At 42.5% G+C, this 18264-nt stretch overlaps 10 non-coding genes across 10 annotated transcripts; all 10 read right to left on the reverse strand.

Moving 5' to 3' along the window:
- Window positions 1-597: 597 nt before the first annotated feature.
- On the reverse strand, window positions 598-788 carry LOC141215178 (U2 spliceosomal RNA). Its single transcript, XR_012284297.1, has one exon. It is a non-coding gene; the product is annotated as a U2 spliceosomal RNA (small nuclear RNA).
- Window positions 789-1903: 1115 nt separating this feature from the next.
- Window positions 1904-2094, reverse strand: LOC141215179 (U2 spliceosomal RNA). Its single transcript, XR_012284298.1, has one exon. It is a non-coding gene; the product is annotated as a U2 spliceosomal RNA (small nuclear RNA).
- A 1118-nt stretch (window positions 2095-3212) lies between these two features.
- LOC141215180 (U2 spliceosomal RNA) lies at window positions 3213-3403 on the reverse strand. The gene has a single exon (XR_012284299.1). It is a non-coding gene; the product is annotated as a U2 spliceosomal RNA (small nuclear RNA).
- Window positions 3404-4518: 1115 nt separating this feature from the next.
- On the reverse strand, window positions 4519-4709 carry LOC141215181 (U2 spliceosomal RNA). The gene has a single exon (XR_012284300.1). It is a non-coding gene; the product is annotated as a U2 spliceosomal RNA (small nuclear RNA).
- Window positions 4710-5824: 1115 nt separating this feature from the next.
- Window positions 5825-6015, reverse strand: LOC141215080 (U2 spliceosomal RNA). Its single transcript, XR_012284226.1, has one exon. It is a non-coding gene; the product is annotated as a U2 spliceosomal RNA (small nuclear RNA).
- Window positions 6016-7130: 1115 nt separating this feature from the next.
- LOC141215182 (U2 spliceosomal RNA) lies at window positions 7131-7321 on the reverse strand. The gene has a single exon (XR_012284301.1). It is a non-coding gene; the product is annotated as a U2 spliceosomal RNA (small nuclear RNA).
- Window positions 7322-8436: 1115 nt separating this feature from the next.
- Window positions 8437-8627, reverse strand: LOC141215183 (U2 spliceosomal RNA). The gene has a single exon (XR_012284302.1). It is a non-coding gene; the product is annotated as a U2 spliceosomal RNA (small nuclear RNA).
- A 1115-nt stretch (window positions 8628-9742) lies between these two features.
- On the reverse strand, window positions 9743-9933 carry LOC141215122 (U2 spliceosomal RNA). Its single transcript, XR_012284265.1, has one exon. It is a non-coding gene; the product is annotated as a U2 spliceosomal RNA (small nuclear RNA).
- A 6389-nt stretch (window positions 9934-16322) lies between these two features.
- On the reverse strand, window positions 16323-16513 carry LOC141215184 (U2 spliceosomal RNA). Its single transcript, XR_012284303.1, has one exon. It is a non-coding gene; the product is annotated as a U2 spliceosomal RNA (small nuclear RNA).
- A 1115-nt stretch (window positions 16514-17628) lies between these two features.
- LOC141215117 (U2 spliceosomal RNA) lies at window positions 17629-17817 on the reverse strand. Its single transcript, XR_012284261.1, has one exon. It is a non-coding gene; the product is annotated as a U2 spliceosomal RNA (small nuclear RNA).
- Window positions 17818-18264: the final 447 nt, after the last annotated feature.

Here is an 18264-nt window from a genome sequence, read left to right on the forward strand (position 1 = left end):
TAACAGAATGCCACAGACTAATCAACCAAACTTTTTGGGTTGGGTTCTCTTTTATAGTCTGCAGGCATTAAATGAAAGAAGTCAGTGTTCCAGCAGAAGGAGACAACGTTTCAGAAAAGGCATTGTAGCAAACCAAAAAAGAAATTTTAAGCGCAGCAGAGTAACCAGCGCACATACCTGTTAGCTCAGGTGAGTTTAAAAGGCTGGTGTTGATAACAAGGGCATTTGCTAAATAGATGGTGTGTGTGCAACAATATACTGAAAGGTCAATTATATTGTGCAGCTTATCTCACCACCTGTAGTTATTTAGGTGAAAGCTCCAAAATGCTTGCCTAATATGTCTGTTTATCCAAAAGGAAGTAAAAAGGGAGAGCTAGAAAGATAGCATTGCATCACATTACATGGCAATGCAATGCACAGTTGCTGAAGTTGAACCAAAATGAGCTTGTAATCTGGCTTCTGCAACTTTGAACATGAAAAATCCAATGAGGAGAAGAAAAGCAAAGCCAAAGAGTCCATCCCAAAATCCGACAAACAAGCAAAATGAACAAAAAACATTGAATTCAATTCTTTCTGATTTTAGAAACTGCATTAAAGAAGGGGTGCACCGGTCCTGGAGATACTGCAATACCAGGTCAATGCGTGGAGTGGACAGAGCAAGCTCTTTTTCCATCTCCCTGTTCTAAAAATCCATTTAATATATGGTCCCCAGATAGGGGACGTATCAGATATTAAACTGATAAGAACAGATACTACACTTGATCTTAGCCAAAAGGCCGAGAAGCGATAACCAGAATTGGTTTCAAACTACGGAGCCACCCAAGGATCCTGAAAAGTCCATTTGTGGAGATGAGCTCCTGGACTCCCGTTAAGAAGACATGTTGTCAACCTCTAGATCCCTTACATGCCTGCACTTTTCGGCTTGCTGCTGCTGCAATCCACGCGTTTTAGATCTGCATAACTCCACCTCTTTAAACACAGCACCTTCACCCCCTGCTGTTCCCACCCGCCTCAACACCGTTGGAAGGGAGGAGAACCAATTAAGGCGGGGGGTGGGGTGGAACGAGCAGCTGTCTACCCTTAGCAGGAGGGCTCCTGATTACATACCTCTCCTGCTGCTGCTGCTGCTGGCTGTCCAGCAGCAGACTGAAGGTGGCTGCTGCTGTGCACAGGTATATAAAGGCTCAGAGCCTATTATGACACGCGCAGCCAGCGTTCCATTGCCACATTCCATCTACTGCAGGCAGGATACCTGGCTGGCTGAATGTCGCTGAGAAGCTCACAGAGACCGCCATAAGCAACAGTTTAACAGAATGCCACAGACTAATCAACCAAACTTTTTGGGTTGGGTTCTCTTTTATAGTCTGCAGGCATTAAATGAAAGAAGTCAGTGTTCCAGCAGAAGGAGACAACGTTTCAGAAAAGGCATTGTAGCAAACCAAAAAAGAAATTTTAAGCGCAGCAGAGTAACCAGCGCACATACCTGTTAGCTCAGGTGAGTTTAAAAGGCTGCTGTTGATAACAAGGGCATTTGCTAAATAGATGGTGTGTGTGCAACAATATACTGAAAGGTCAATTATATTGTGCAGCTTATCTCACCACCTGTAGTTATTTAGGTGAAAGCTCCAAAATGCTTGCCTAATATGTCTGTTTATCCAAAAGGAAGTAAAAAGGGAGAGCTAGAAAGATAGCATTGCATCATATTACATGGCAATGCAATGCACAGTTGCTGAAGTTGAACCAAAATGAGCTTGTAATCTGGCTTCTGCAACTTTGAACATGAAAAATCCAATGAGGAGAAGAAAAGCAAAGCCAAAGAGTCCATCCCAAAATCCGACAAACAAGCAAAATGAACAAAAAACATTGAATTCAATTCTTTCTGATTTTAGAAACTGCATTAAAGAAGGGGTGCACCGGTCCTGGAGATACTGCAATACCAGGTCAATGCGTGGAGTGGACAGAGCAAGCTCTTTTTCCATCTCCCTGTTCTAAAAATCCATTTAATATATGGTCCCCAGATAGGGGACGTATCAGATATTAAACTGATAAGAACAGATACTACACTTGATCTTAGCCAAAAGGCCGAGAAGCGATAACCAGAATTGGTTTCAAACTACGGAGCCACCCAAGGATCCTGAAAAGTCCATTTGTGGAGATGAGCTCCTGGACTCCCGTTAAGAAGACATGTTGTCAACCTCTAGATCCCTTACATGCCTGCACTTTTCGGCTTGCTGCTGCTGCAATCCACGCGTTTTAGATCTGCATAACTCCACCTCTTTAAACACAGCACCTTCACCCCCTGCTGTTCCCACCCGCCTCAACACCGTTGGAAGGGAGGAGAACCAATTAAGGCGGGGGGTGGGGTGGAACGAGCAGCTGTCTACCCTTAGCAGGAGGGCTCCTGATTACATACCTCTCCTGCTGCTGCTGCTGCTGCTGGCTGTCCAGCAGCAGACTGAAGGTGGCTGCTGCTGTGCACAGGTATATAAAGGCTCAGAGCCTATTATGACACGCGCAGCCAGCGTTCCATTGCCACATTCCATCTACTGCAGGCAGGATACCTGGCTGGCTGAATGTCGCTGAGAAGCTCACAGAGACCGCCATAAGCAACAGTTTAACAGAATGCCACAGACTAATCAACCAAACTTTTTGGGTTGGGTTCTCTTTTATAGTCTGCAGGCATTAAATGAAAGAAGTCAGTGTTCCAGCAGAAGGAGACAACGTTTCAGAAAAGGCATTGTAGCAAACCAAAAAAGAAATTTTAAGCGCAGCAGAGTAACCAGCGCACATACCTGTTAGCTCAGGTGAGTTTAAAAGGCTGGTGTTGATAACAAGGGCATTTGCTAAATAGATGGTGTGTGTGCAACAATATACTGAAAGGTCAATTATATTGTGCAGCTTATCTCACCACCTGTAGTTATTTAGGTGAAAGCTCCAAAATGCTTGCCTAATATGTCTGTTTATCCAAAAGGAAGTAAAAAGGGAGAGCTAGAAAGATAGCATTGCATCACATTACATGGCAATGCAATGCACAGTTGCTGAAGTTGAACCAAAATGAGCTTGTAATCTGGCTTCTGCAACTTTGAACATGAAAAATCCAATGAGGAGAAGAAAAGCAAAGCCAAAGAGTCCATCCCAAAATCCGACAAACAAGCAAAATGAACAAAAAACATTGAATTCAATTCTTTCTGATTTTAGAAACTGCATTAAAGAAGGGGTGCACCGGTCCTGGAGATACTGCAATACCAGGTCAATGCGTGGAGTGGACAGAGCAAGCTCTTTTTCCATCTCCCTGTTCTAAAAATCCATTTAATATATGGTCCCCAGATAGGGGACGTATCAGATATTAAACTGATAAGAACAGATACTACACTTGATCTTAGCCAAAAGGCCGAGAAGCGATAACCAGAATTGGTTTCAAACTACGGAGCCACCCAAGGATCCTGAAAAGTCCATTTGTGGAGATGAGCTCCTGGACTCCCGTTAAGAAGACATGTTGTCAACCTCTAGATCCCTTACATGCCTGCACTTTTCGGCTTGCTGCTGCTGCAATCCACGCGTTTTAGATCTGCATAACTCCACCTCTTTAAACACAGCACCTTCACCCCCTGCTGTTCCCACCCGCCTCAACACCGTTGGAAGGGAGGAGAACCAATTAAGGCGGGGGGTGGGGTGGAACGAGCAGCTGTCTACCCTTAGCAGGAGGGCTCCTGATTACATACCTCTCCTGCTGCTGCTGCTGCTGGCTGTCCAGCAGCAGACTGAAGGTGGCTGCTGCTGTGCACAGGTATATAAAGGCTCAGAGCCTATTATGACACGCGCAGCCAGCGTTCCATTGCCACATTCCATCTACTGCAGGCAGGATACCTGGCTGGCTGAATGTCGCTGAGAAGCTCACAGAGACCGCCATAAGCAACAGTTTAACAGAATGCCACAGACTAATCAACCAAACTTTTTGGGTTGGATTCTCTTTTATAGTCTGCAGGCATTAAATGAAAGAAGTCAGTGTTCCAGCAGAAGGAGACAACGTTTCAGAAAAGGCATTGTAGCAAACCAAAAAAGAAATTTTAAGCGCAGCAGAGTAACCAGCGCACATACCTGTTATCCCAGGTGAGTTTAAAAGGCTGCTGTTGATAACAAGGGCATTTGCTAAATAGCTGGTGTGTGTGCAACAATATACTGAAAGGTCAATTATATTGTGCAGCTTATCTCACCACCTGTAGTTATTTAGGTGAAAGCTCCAAAATGCTTGCCTAATATGTCTGTTTATCCAAAAGGAAGTAAAAAGGGAGAGCTAGAAAGATAGCATTGCATCACATTACATGGCAATGCAATGCACAGTTGCTGAAGTTGAACCAAAATGAGCTTGTAATCTGGCTTCTGCAACTTTGAACATGAAAAATCCAATGAGGAGAAGAAAAGCAAAGCCAAAGAGTCCATCCCAAAATCCGACAAACAAGCAAAATGAACAAAAAACATTGAATTCAATTCTTTCTGATTTTAGAAACTGCATTAAAGAAGGGGTGCACCGGTCCTGGAGATACTGCAATACCAGGTCAATGCGTGGAGTGGACAGAGCAAGCTCTTTTTCCATCTCCCTGTTCTAAAAATCCATTTAATATATGGTCCCCAGATAGGGGACGTATCAGATATTAAACTGATAAGAACAGATACTACACTTGATCTTAGCCAAAAGGCCGAGAAGCGATAACCAGAATTGGTTTCAAACTACGGAGCCACCCAAGGATCCTGAAAAGTCCATTTGTGGAGATGAGCTCCTGGACTCCCGTTAAGAAGACATGTTGTCAACCTCTAGATCCCTTACATGCCTGCACTTTTCGGCTTGCTGCTGCTGCAATCCACGCGTTTTAGATCTGCATAACTCCACCTCTTTAAACACAGCACCTTCACCCCCTGCTGTTCCCACCCGCCTCAACACCGTTGGAAGGGAGGAGAACCAATTAAGGCGGGGGGTGGGGTGGAACGAGCAGCTGTCTACCCTTAGCAGGAGGGCTCCTGATTACATACCTCTCCTGCTGCTGCTGCTGCTGGCTGTCCAGCAGCAGACTGAAGGTGGCTGCTGCTGTGCACAGGTATATAAAGGCTCAGAGCCTATTATGACACGCGCAGCCAGCGTTCCATTGCCACATTCCATCTACTGCAGGCAGGATACCTGGCTGGCTGAATGTCGCTGAGAAGCTCACAGAGACCGCCATAAGCAACAGTTTAACAGAATGCCACAGACTAATCAACCAAACTTTTTGGGTTGGGTTCTCTTTTATAGTCTGCAGGCATTAAATGAAAGAAGTCAGTGTTCCAGCAGAAGGAGACAACGTTTCAGAAAAGGCATTGTAGCAAACCAAAAAAGAAATTTTAAGCGCAGCAGAGTAACCAGCGCACATACCTGTTAGCTCAGGTGAGTTTAAAAGGCTGCTGTTGATAACAAGGGCATTTGCTAAATAGATGGTGTGTGTGCAACAATATACTGAAAGGTCAATTATATTGTGCAGCTTATCTCACCACCTGTAGTTATTTAGGTGAAAGCTCCAAAATGCTTGCCTAATATGTCTGTTTATCCAAAAGGAAGTAAAAAGGGAGAGCTAGAAAGATAGCATTGCATCACATTACATGGCAATGCAATGCACAGTTGCTGAAGTTGAACCAAAATGAGCTTGTAATCTGGCTTCTGCAACTTTGAACATGAAAAATCCAATGAGGAGAAGAAAAGCAAAGCCAAAGAGTCCATCCCAAAATCCGACAAACAAGCAAAATGAACAAAAAACATTGAATTCAATTCTTTCTGATTTTAGAAACTGCATTAAAGAAGGGGTGCACCGGTCCTGGAGATACTGCAATACCAGATCAATGCGTGGAGTGGACAGAGCAAGCTCTTTTTCCATCTCCCTGTTCTAAAAATCCATTTAATATATGGTCCCCAGATAGGGGACGTATCAGATATTAAACTGATAAGAACAGATACTACACTTGATCTTAGCCAAAAGGCCGAGAAGCGATAACCAGAATTGGTTTCAAACTACGGAGCCACCCAAGGATCCTGAAAAGTCCATTTGTGGAGATGAGCTCCTGGACTCCCGTTAAGAAGACATGTTGTCAACCTCTAGATCCCTTACATGCCTGCACTTTTCGGCTTGCTGCTGCTGCAATCCACGCGTTTTAGATCTGCATAACTCCACCTCTTTAAACACAGCACCTTCACCCCCTGCTGTTCCCACCCGCCTCAACACCGTTGGAAGGGAGGAGAACCAATTAAGGCGGGGGGTGGGGTGGAACGAGCAGCTGTCTACCCTTAGCAGGAGGGCTCCTGATTACATACCTCTCCTGCTGCTGCTGCTGCTGGCTGTCCAGCAGCAGACTGAAGGTGGCTGCTGCTGTGCACAGGTATATAAAGGCTCAGAGCCTATTATGACACGCGCAGCCAGCGTTCCATTGCCACATTCCATCTACTGCAGGCAGGATACCTGGCTGGCTGAATGTCGCTGAGAAGCTCACAGAGACCGCCATAAGCAACAGTTTAACAGAATGCCACAGACTAATCAACCAAACTTTTTGGGTTGGGTTCTCTTTTATAGTCTGCAGGCATTAAATGAAAGAAGTCAGTGTTCCAGCAGAAGGAGACAACGTTTCAGAAAAGGCATTGTAGCAAACCAAAAAAGAAATTTTAAGCGCAGCAGAGTAACCAGCGCACATACCTGTTATCCCAGGTGAGTTTAAAAGGCTGCTGTTGATAACAAGGGCATTTGCTAAATAGCTGGTGTGTGTGCAACAATATACTGAAAGGTCAATTATATTGTGCAGCTTATCTCACCACCTGTAGTTATTTAGGTGAAAGCTCCAAAATGCTTGCCTAATATGTCTGTTTATCCAAAAGGAAGTAAAAAGGGAGAGCTAGAAAGATAGCATTGCATCACATTACATGGCAATGCAATGCACAGTTGCTGAAGTTGAACCAAAATGAGCTTGTAATCTGGCTTCTGCAACTTTGAACATGAAAAATCCAATGAGGAGAAGAAAAGCAAAGCCAAAGAGTCCATCCCAAAATCCGACAAACAAGCAAAATGAACAAAAAACATTGAATTCAATTCTTTCTGATTTTAGAAACTGCATTAAAGAAGGGGTGCACCGGTCCTGGAGATACTGCAATACCAGGTCAATGCGTGGAGTGGACAGAGCAAGCTCTTTTTCCATCTCCCTGTTCTAAAAATCCATTTAATATATGGTCCCCAGATAGGGGACGTATCAGATATTAAACTGATAAGAACAGATACTACACTTGATCTTAGCCAAAAGGCCGAGAAGCGATAACCAGAATTGGTTTCAAACTACGGAGCCACCCAAGGATCCTGAAAAGTCCATTTGTGGAGATGAGCTCCTGGACTCCCGTTAAGAAGACATGTTGTCAACCTCTAGATCCCTTACATGCCTGCACTTTTCGGCTTGCTGCTGCTGCAATCCACGCGTTTTAGATCTGCATAACTCCACCTCTTTAAACACAGCACCTTCACCCCCTGCTGTTCCCACCCGCCTCAACACCGTTGGAAGGGAGGAGAACCAATTAAGGCGGGGGGTGGGGTGGAACGAGCAGCTGTCTACCCTTAGCAGGAGGGCTCCTGATTACATACCTCTCCTGCTGCTGCTGCTGCTGGCTGTCCAGCAGCAGACTGAAGGTGGCTGCTGCTGTGCACAGGTATATAAAGGCTCAGAGCCTATTATGACATGCGCAGCCAGCGTTCCATTGCCACATTCCATCTACTGCAGGCAGGATACCTGGCTGGCTGAATGTCGCTGAGAAGCTCACAGAGACCGCCATAAGCAACAGTTTAACAGAATGCCACAGACTAATCAACCAAACTTTTTGGGTTGGGTTCTTTTTTATAGTCTGCAGGCATTAAATGAAAGAAGTCAGTGTTCCAGCAGAAGGAGACAACGTTTCAGAAAAGGCATTGTAGCAAACCAAAAAAGAAATTTTAAGCGCAGCAGAGTAACCAGCGCACATACCTGTTAGCTCAGGTGAGTTTAAAAGGCTGCTGTTGATAACAAGGGCATTTGCTAAATAGATGGTGTGTGTGCAACAATATACTGAAAGGTCAATTATATTGTGCAGCTTATCTCACCACCTGTAGTTATTTAGGTGAAAGCTCCAAAATGCTTGCCTAATATGTCTGTTTATCCAAAAGGAAGTAAAAAGGGAGAGCTAGAAAGATAGCATTGCATCACATTACATGGCAATGCAATGCACAGTTGCTGAAGTTGAACCAAAATGAGCTTGTAATCTGGCTTCTGCAACTTTGAACATGAAAAATCCAATGAGGAGAAGAAAAGCAAAGCCAAAGAGTCCATCCCAAAATCCGACAAACAAGCAAAATGAACAAAAAACATTGAATTCAATTCTTTCTGATTTTAGAAACTGCATTAAAGAAGGGGTGCACCGGTCCTGGAGATACTGCAATACCAGGTCAATGCGTGGAGTGGACAGAGCAAGCTCTTTTTCCATCTCCCTGTTCTAAAAATCCATTTAATATATGGTCCCCAGATAGGGGACGTATCAGATATTAAACTGATAAGAACAGATACTACACTTGATCTTAGCCAAAAGGCCGAGAAGCGATAACCAGAATTGGTTTCAAACTACGGAGCCACCCAAGGATCCTGAAAAGTCCATTTGTGGAGATGAGCTCCTGGACTCCCGTTAAGAAGACATGTTGTCAACCTCTAGATCCCTTACATGCCTGCACTTTTCGGCTTGCTGCTGCTGCAATCCACGCGTTTTAGATCTGCATAACTCCACCTCTTTAAACACAGCACCTTCACCCCCTGCTGTTCCCACCCGCCTCAACACCGTTGGAAGGGAGGAGAACCAATTAAGGCGGGGGGTGGGGTGGAACGAGCAGCTGTCTACCCTTAGCAGGAGGGCTCCTGATTACATACCTCTCCTGCTGCTGCTGCTGCTGGCTGTCCAGCAGCAGACTGAAGGTGGCTGCTGCTGTGCACAGGTATATAAAGGTTCAGAGCCTATTATGACACGCGCAGCCAGCGTTCCATTGCCACATTCCATCTACTGCAGGCAGGATACCTGGCTGGCTGAATGTCGCTGAGAAGCTCACAGAGACCGCCATAAGCAACAGTTTAACAGAATGCCACAGACTAATCAACCAAACTTTTTGGGTTGGGTTCTCTTTTATAGTCTGCAGGCATTAAATGAAAGAAGTCAGTGTTCCAGCAGAAGGAGACAACGTTTCAGAAAAGGCATTGTAGCAAACCAAAAAAGAAATTTTAAGCGCAGCAGAGTAACCAGCGCACATACCTGTTAGCTCAGGTGAGTTTAAAAGGCTGCTGTTGATAACAAGGGCATTTGCTAAATAGATGGTGTGTGTGCAACAATATACTGAAAGGTCAATTATATTGTGCAGCTTATCTCACCACCTGTAGTTATTTAGGTGAAAGCTCCAAAATGCTTGCCTAATATGTCTGTTTATCCAAAAGGAAGTAAAAAGGGAGAGCTAGAAAGATAGCATTGCATCACATTACATGGCAATGCAATGCACAGTTGCTGAAGTTGAACCAAAATGAGCTTGTAATCTGGCTTCTGCAACTTTGAACATGAAAAATCCAATGAGGAGAAGAAAAGCAAAGCCAAAGAGTCCATCCCAAAATCCGACAAACAAGCAAAATGAACAAAAAACATTGAATTCAATTCTTTCTGATTTTAGAAACTGCATTAAAGAAGGGGTGCACCGGTCCTGGAGATACTGCAATACCAGGTCAATGCGTGGAGTGGACAGAGCAAGCTCTTTTTCCATCTCCCTGTTCTAAAAATCCATTTAATATATGGTCCCCAGATAGGGGACGTATCAGATATTAAACTGATAAGAACAGATTTTTTTTTTTTAATTTGGCTATCCCCTGCAGAGGGATAAAACCGTTTATTAAAACTTTAACAAATTACAAGCATAATTAAACAAATACCAAACGTTAAAAGACAAATTAAATTTACAAAACAAAAAAATACAAAGATTTTAAATAATTAGGTTCCATTGGTCAACAAGCCATTTTTTGGAAATATGTACATTCTTCTTTTTGTCAATTAAATAATAAGTATACATTTCACATAAACATAAACTTAAAACATCATTCACTGATAAAACATCTTGTTTAAAAATAGCAATGTTGCGCGCTTTCCAGAGAGATGACTTGGCGCAGTTCACTGTCTTCCAAGCCATTGTGTACTGGTCCATTGTGGGGCATTCCATAAGTCCGTATAGCACAGTTTTATATGTAAAGTCCTTGAGGTCTGCCACCCTTTCCAGTAGGGGGAGCAGTCTTCTCCAGAAATCCTTTGCAAAATTACATGTCCATAATAGATGTTCCACCGTTTCCTCGTCTTGGCATCCGGCTCTTGGGCAGATGGCAGACCTCACAAATCCTCTTCTGTATTGGAATGCCCGGCAAGGAAGACAGCGGTGCATGCAACTCCAAGCCAGATCTCTCTGTTCATTAAAAAGATAAAAAACGTTAATCATTTTCCAGATAGACATAGATTTGTCATCATCATATCTGTCAACATTACATATTTCCTCACTTTTACGTATTTCTTTAATTAGTTTCTTACTATTTCTTAATTCCTCTATTTTCTTAGTCCCTAAATTAAAATCGGACACTATTTTCCTTAAAATCTCATAATGCGTCGACAAATTAAAAGCATGGGGCACAGATATATTAACTTCATACCATCCAAACTTTCTCATAAAAAATCCTGTATTAAAACGCATAAAAAAGGACCAATAGTGATTCTTAAAAAGGGCATTAAAACAGTAAACGAACAGATGGATTAAAAGAAACCTATTAAAATCTGGAAAATCTTTACCACCTTTTACTTTTGATTTCATCACGATTTCTCTTTTCAGCTTTTCCATTTTTGAGTTCCAAAAGAAGGTAAAACAGGTTTTGGTTATCTTTTTTAAAACATTAACAGGCGGGGGGAAAACCATGCTAAGATACAATAAAAGAGGTAAAATCACCATCTTTAAAACCAATACTTTACCCTCCATTGTAAGTCTCCTCATGTTCCACATACATATTTTCGTATTTACTTTCTGTGTAACTGTTTCCCAACTATTATAACCATCATTATTTTCAGTGAATGATATACCTAAAATGGAAATGGATTCGGAGACATTAATTGGTACATCACGTAAAATCATCCCCCCAACACTTAAAATGTTACACTTATTAAAATTGATTTTAAAACCAGAAGCTAGGCAAAAGGATTGCAATTGATGGAGAGTGGCCGTAAGTGATGGTGCATCTGTACACAAGACCGCCACGTCATCCATGTAGCCTACAACCTTGGCCTCCAAACCACGGCTTCCAGGCAGAGGGACACCGCATATCTGTTTATTTTGGCGTATTGCACATAACATTGGTTCCAGTGCACAGATAAACAGTAGGGGGGACAGAGGGCATCCCTGTTTCACCCCTGACCGTAAAAATACCTCTTGTGTCTTAAAACCATTCACTAAAATCTTACTTGTACAATCCTTGTAAAATGCTTTAAGCGATAGTAAAAACCCTTCTGGTATGCCCATTTTCTCTAAAACTTTAAAAAGATAAAAGTGTGAGACACGGTCAAATGCTTTTTCAAAATCAATAGATAAAATCGCCATTTTCCCCTTTCTGTCTTTCACATCCTCAATACAGTCTTTCACTAAATTCAGATTGTCCCATATACTGCGCCCCGGCACCCCACACACTTGATTAGAATGAATAACTTTGCTGATGACTTCTTTTAGACGATTTGCACAAATTTTAGCCATTATTTTATAGTCACAATTTAAAAGTGTTATTGGTCTCCAGTTTTCTAATTTTGATTTATCGCCTTTTTTGTATAGGAGGGAGACTTCACCTTTCTTCCAGGAATTTAATAAAACCTTATTATTAAAAACCTCAGTAAACAAATAAAACAAATCATCTTTTAAAATATCATAAAAACATACATAAAATTCTATTGGGATGCCATCAGGACCAGGGACCTTTCCAGTTTTAAAACTTTTAATAGTTTTTAACACTTCTTGTTCCGTTAAAACTTGGGATAAAAACTCTTGGGATGCGGGATCTAAAACAGCTGTTAGTCCTTGCAGCGAATCATCCATTAATTTATTATCTATATTTTTTCCATTAAAAAGATTAGAAAAAAAACCCTCAACTTTACCCAGCATATTTTTTATATTATTCTCACCATCTATATGGTCAATTATCACTTTTTCTTTTTTATTTTTCCTAAAAAAATATCTGGAACACTTTTCATTTTCTTCTATATGTTGTACTCTAGAACGAAAAATTATCTCTTTTCCTTTTTGTTCTAGCCATTTTGAAATCTCTTCTTTTAAGTTTGAAATATCAACTTGTACATCTATCCCATTGTCTCTGAGCTTAAATAATGTTTGTAGGCGGGTATTTAAAATTCTATATTCTTCATATTTTTCTTTGGCTCTACATATACTCTTTTTAATAAAAAAGTCTTTTATTTTTACTTTCATTCTATCCCACCATACACTCATAGTCTCATTTGTTTTTTTCCCTTTTCTACATTTCCTATAAAACTCAATAAAATCTGATAAAATCTGCGGGTCGGTTAAAAGGGATACGTTCATTTTCCAGCTTTTCTTACCACATTTTTTGTTGTCATTTACTTTTATGGTAAAGGATAAAAGTTTATGGTCTGAAAATATATTAGTTAAAACTTCACATTTGGCAGGTATTGTTTTATCTGAACCAAAAATAAAATCAATCCTAGAGCTACAATTAGCATTGCTCCAAGTGAAACCGGCGTCCTCTGGGCTATCACTATGACACTCTTTATATATGTCTATCAATTTAGCATCTTTGACTATATCATGTAGCATACCTGAGGTTTTATCGTAGTTCCTGCTTACAGAGCTGGAGCGCCGGTTTTCACCTTTTAAAACACAATTAAAATCCCCTGCTAAGATAAAAGGTTCAGAGTTATTAATAAATAATGGTAAAAGATCAAGCATTTCGGCTCTTTCATTTTTCTCCGTTGATCCATAAAAATTTAAAAACTGCCATCTAATACCATCAATAAAAGCTTTCACTAATAAAATACGACCTGGTAAAATTTCCTGAATAAAATCAATTAAAACGTTCCCTTTAAAAAGTATGGCTACACCCGCTGATCCTGCAGCATTCGATCCGGACCAGACAGATGGCCCACACTTCCACTCATCTTTATATTTTTGATATGACATTTCATGTGGGATATTACATTCTTGCAGAAAAAATACAGATGCAGTAAAACACGTAAAAAAATTAAAAAGAGCAGTTCTTCTCGTGTTAGATTTTATGCCTCTCACGTTGAGGGAAATACCTTTGAGTTCAGCCATCATTAGAAAATGTAGAAATTTTACTTAGGTAACTAAGAGCAACGGATTTACCTGTCCGATGAACCTGATCAGACCACTGGGCTTGCGCCTCCCTCCTCATCTGATAGTATCGTCACGAGAGTCTCCGTGGAGGAGGAAAGATTACCACATTTATATAAACCCGACGCTACACTGGCATAGCTCGGAGGGCTGGCTGGCAGAACCCGCTGGGTCTCCATTGGCTGGCCATGCAGTTCCTCATCAGGTGGGTCTCCGAGGGGTTCCGCCGCCCCTGTTTGACCTGTAGAAGGTCGTCCTATAGGAGGAGGTTGCGCACAAGGCAGAGCCTCTGACTCTTCAGAGGCAGCAAGATCCCGGTCCCCACCTGTAGCAGCGGAGACCGAAACCCCTGAGGGTCCAGCGTCCACGTCCCCTTCAGGAGAAGTGTCCATCTGTTCACCTCCTGCTGCCTCCTCCGAACCACCCTTTTTCTTTTTCTTAGGACCCACCTTTATCCACTCAGCGCCCTCAGCACTAGGAGACCCAGACTGGGCATGGGCTTCTGTGTCGGCCTTTTGCCGGTCCCTTTTGACCTTACCAGTAGTGCCCTTCTGCTCCTTCTCAGCCCTCCTTTTGGACTCCCGCAGGTCCTGCAGCCAGGTTTTGGGATTTGGTATTTTACCTGTCATAGACTCTGGAGACACTTCACTATTTGGTACGCCCTTATTGTCTCCAGAGGCTTAAGGTTGTTGTTCCTCCTCCTGAGGGGTGGTCTGATCTTTTGGTCCTTGGTCGGACGTCTTGGACTTCCCATTTTGCTCATCTTCCCGAAATCTGTGAGGGCAAGAAAAATAAAAGTGACCTGGAGTCTGGCAAAAACTGCATTTCTTTTCCTTAGGGCATTCTTTTGTCTCATGTTCTTCACTAGCACAATTTCTACATGATACATGACAGTTTTCTTTTGAATGACCATAGCGCCCACAATTTCTGCAATATACTGGCATCCCAGAAAAGAAGAAATCCCCATTTGTTTGCCCAATTTTGAAACGGGCAGGGGGGAGCCGTATACCACCTGGTGTATTTGGATCTCTTGTACACTTCACAAGGAATTTCCACTTAGATGTCCATATGTTATATTCGTTTAATATCTTCCCAATACATTTAACACTTTTAAAATAAATTGCTAGAAATGACATTACTTCTGGAGCAGAAACAAAAGGCGAAAATATTTTTACAATAACCAGTCTTACCTCATCCAGGACGTGCTCAACAATTTGTATCCCTTTCAAAACAGGACTATTTTCAACTTTTTTTAACTTTTCTAGTACATCTCTAAAAATACCTTCTCCGGTGAATGTGATGTCATAGTCACCTCTTCTGGGATAATCCTGGATGGAGAGAATTTCATTCCTTTGTACGCCAAGAAGGTTCCTGAGCACGTCCTGGACTACATACCCTAATTTCCTCATATCCGAGCCACCCGCCGTGAAGTGAACTCGGATAGAGTTTTTTAGCCTCGCATAAAGAGGCACGAGGTTAGGGTCAACCTCCATGGAAAAACGCAACAAGGTTGCAAATTGCAGCCGCTTGCAATCTGCGCTCCCAGTGTTCTTGCAGCGAAAACACCTGGAAGCTGGGGGATCGCAACTCGTTACCCTGGGACTAAGCCCTCTCCCTAATAGCAGCAAGCAGGCTAAGTCCACCAAAGTGGACTATCCTGCCAGGCCAAGGAGAGGGGTACCCGAGTGCCCTTCAACCACAATCTCCTGCAATAAAGCACTTGATCGTAGCCAAAAGGCCGAGAAGCGATAACCAGAATTGGTTTCAAACTACGGAGCCACCCAAGGATCCTGAAAAGTCCATTTGTGGAGATGAGCTCCTGGACTCCCGTTAAGAAGACATGTTGTCAACCTCTAGATCCCTTACATGCCTGCACTTTTCGGCTTGCTGCTGCTGCAATCCACGCGTTTTAGATCTGCATAACTCCACCTCTTTAAACACAGCACCTTCACCCCCTGCTGTTCCCACCCGCCTCAACACCGTTGGAAGGGAGGAGAACCAATTAAGGCGGGGGCTGGGGTGGAACGAGCAGCTGTCTACCCTTAGCAGGAGGGCTCCTGATTACACACCTCTCCTGCTGCTGCTGCTGCTGGCTGTCCAGCAGCAGACTGAAGGTGGCTGCTGCTGTGCACAGGTATATAAAGGCTCAGAGCCTATTATGACACGCGCAGCCAGCGTTCCATTGCCACATTCCATCTACTGCAGGCAGGATACCTGGCTGGCTGAATGTCGCTGAGAAGCTCACAGAGACCGCCATAAGCAACAGTTTAACAGAATGCCACAGACTAATCAACCAAACTTTTTGGGTTGGGTTCTCTTTTATAGTCTGCAGGCATTAAATGAAAGAAGTCAGTGTTCCAGCAGAAGGAGACAACGTTTCAGAAAAGGCATTGTAGCAAACCAAAAAAGAAATTTTAAGCGCAGCAGAGTAACCAGCGCACATACCTGTTAGCTCAGGTGAGTTTAAAAGGCTGCTGTTGATAACAAGGGCATTTGCTAAATAGATGGTGTGTGTGCAACAATATACTGAAAGGTCAATTATATTGTGCAGCTTATCTCACCACCTGTAGTTATTTAGGTGAAAGCTCCAAAATGCTTGCCTAATATGTCTGTTTATCCAAAAGGAAGTAAAAAGGGAGAGCTAGAAAGATAGCATTGCATCACATTACATGGCAATGCAATGCACAGTTGCTGAAGTTGAACCAAAATGAGCTTGTAATCTGGCTTCTGCAACTTTGAACATGAAAAATCCAATGAGGAGAAGAAAAGCAAAGCCAAAGAGTCCATCCCAAAATCCGACAAACAAGCAAAATGAACAAAAAACATTGAATTCAATTCTTTCTGATTTTAGAAACTGCATTAAAGAAGGGGTGCACCGGTCCTGGAGATACTGCAATACCAGGTCAATGCGTGGAGTGGACAGAGCAAGCTCTTTTTCCATCTCCCTGTTCTAAAAATCCATTTAATATATGGTCCCCAGATAGGGGACGTATCAGATATTAAACTGATAAGAACAGATACTACACTTGATCTTAGCCAAAAGGCCGAGAAGCGATAACCAGAATTGGTTTCAAACTACGGAGCCACCCAAGGATCCTGAAAAGTCCATTTGTGGAGATGAGCTCCTGGACTCCCGTTAAGAAGACATGTTGTCAACCTCTAGATCCCTTACATGCCTGCACTTTTCGGCTTGCTGCTGCTGCAATCCACGCGTTTTAGATCTGCATAACTCCACCTCTTTAAACACAGCACCTTCACCCCCTGCTGTTCCCACCCGCCTCAACACCGTTGGAAGGGAGGAGAACCAATTAAGGCGGGGGCTGGGGTGGAACGAGCAGCTGTCTACCCTTAGCAGGAGGGCTCCTGATTACATACCTCTCCTGCTGCTGCTGCTGCTGGCTGTCCAGCAGCAGACTGAAGGTGGCTGCTGCTGTGCACAGGTATATAAAGGCTCAGAGCCTATTATGACACGCGCAGCCAGCGTTCCATTGCCACATTCCATCTACTGCAGGCAGGATACCTGGCTGGCTGAATGTCGCTGAGAAGCTCACAGAGACCGCCATAAGCAACAGTTTAACAGAATGCCACAGACTAATCAACCAAACTTTTTGGGTTGGGTTCTCTTTTATAGTCTGCAGGCATTAAATGAAAGAAGTCAGTGTTCCAGCAGAAGGAGACAACGTTTCAGAAAAGGCATTGTAGCAAACCAAAAAAGAAATTGTAAGCGCAGCAGAGTAACCAGCGCACATACCTGTTAGCTCAGGTGAGTTTAAAAGGCTGCTGTTGATAACAAGGGCATTTGCTAAATAGATGGTGTGTGTGCAACAATATACTGAAAGGTCAATTATATTGTGCAGCTTATCTCACCACCTGTAGTTATTTAGGTGAAAGCTCCAAAATGCTTGCCTAATATGTCTGTTTATCCAAAAGGAAGTAAAAAGGGAGAGCTAGAAAGATAGCATTGCATCACATTACATGGCAATGCAATGCACAGTTGCTGAAGTTGAACCAAAATGAGCTTGTAATCTGGCTTCTGCAACTTTGAACATGAAAAATCCAATGAGGAGAAGAAAAGCAAAGCCAAAGAGTCCATCCCAAAATCCGACAAACAAGCAAAATGAACAAAAAACATTGAATTCAATTCTTTCTGATTTTAGAAACTGCATTAAAGAAGGGGTGCACCGGTCCTGGAGATACTGCAATACCAGGTCAATGCGTGGAGTGGACAGAGCAAGCTCTTTTTCCATCTCCCTGTTCTAAAAATCCATTTAATATATGGTCCCCAGATAGGGGACGTATCAGATATTAAACTGATAAGAACAGATTTTTTTTTTAATTTGGCTATCCCCTGCAGAGGGATAAAACCGTTTATTAAAACTTTAACAAATTACAAGCATAATTAAACAAATACCAAACGTTAAAAGACAAATGAAATTTACAAAACAAAAAAATACAAAGATTTTAAATAATTAGGTTCCATTGGTCAACAAGCCATTTTTTGGAAATATGTACATTCTTCTTTTTGTCAATTAAATAATAAGTATACATTTCACATAAACATAAACTTAAAACATCATTCACTGATAAAACATCTTGTTTAAAAATAGCAATGTTGCGCGCTTTCCAGAGAGATGACTTGGCGCAGTTCACTGTCTTCCAAGCCATTGTGTACTGGTCCATTGTGGGGCATTCCATAAGTCCGTATAGCACAGTTTTATATGTAAAGTCCTTGAGGTCTGCCACCCTTTCCAGTAGGGGGAGCAGTCTTCTCCAGAAATCCTTTGCAAAATTACATGTCCATAATAGA

This window comes from Phyllobates terribilis, unplaced genomic scaffold (genome assembly GCF_046119375.1).
Source record: "Phyllobates terribilis strain yellow unplaced genomic scaffold, ASM4611937v1 Scaffold_230__1_contigs__length_3167835, whole genome shotgun sequence".
In the NCBI taxonomy this organism is placed as follows: Eukaryota; Metazoa; Chordata; class Amphibia; order Anura; family Dendrobatidae; genus Phyllobates; species Phyllobates terribilis.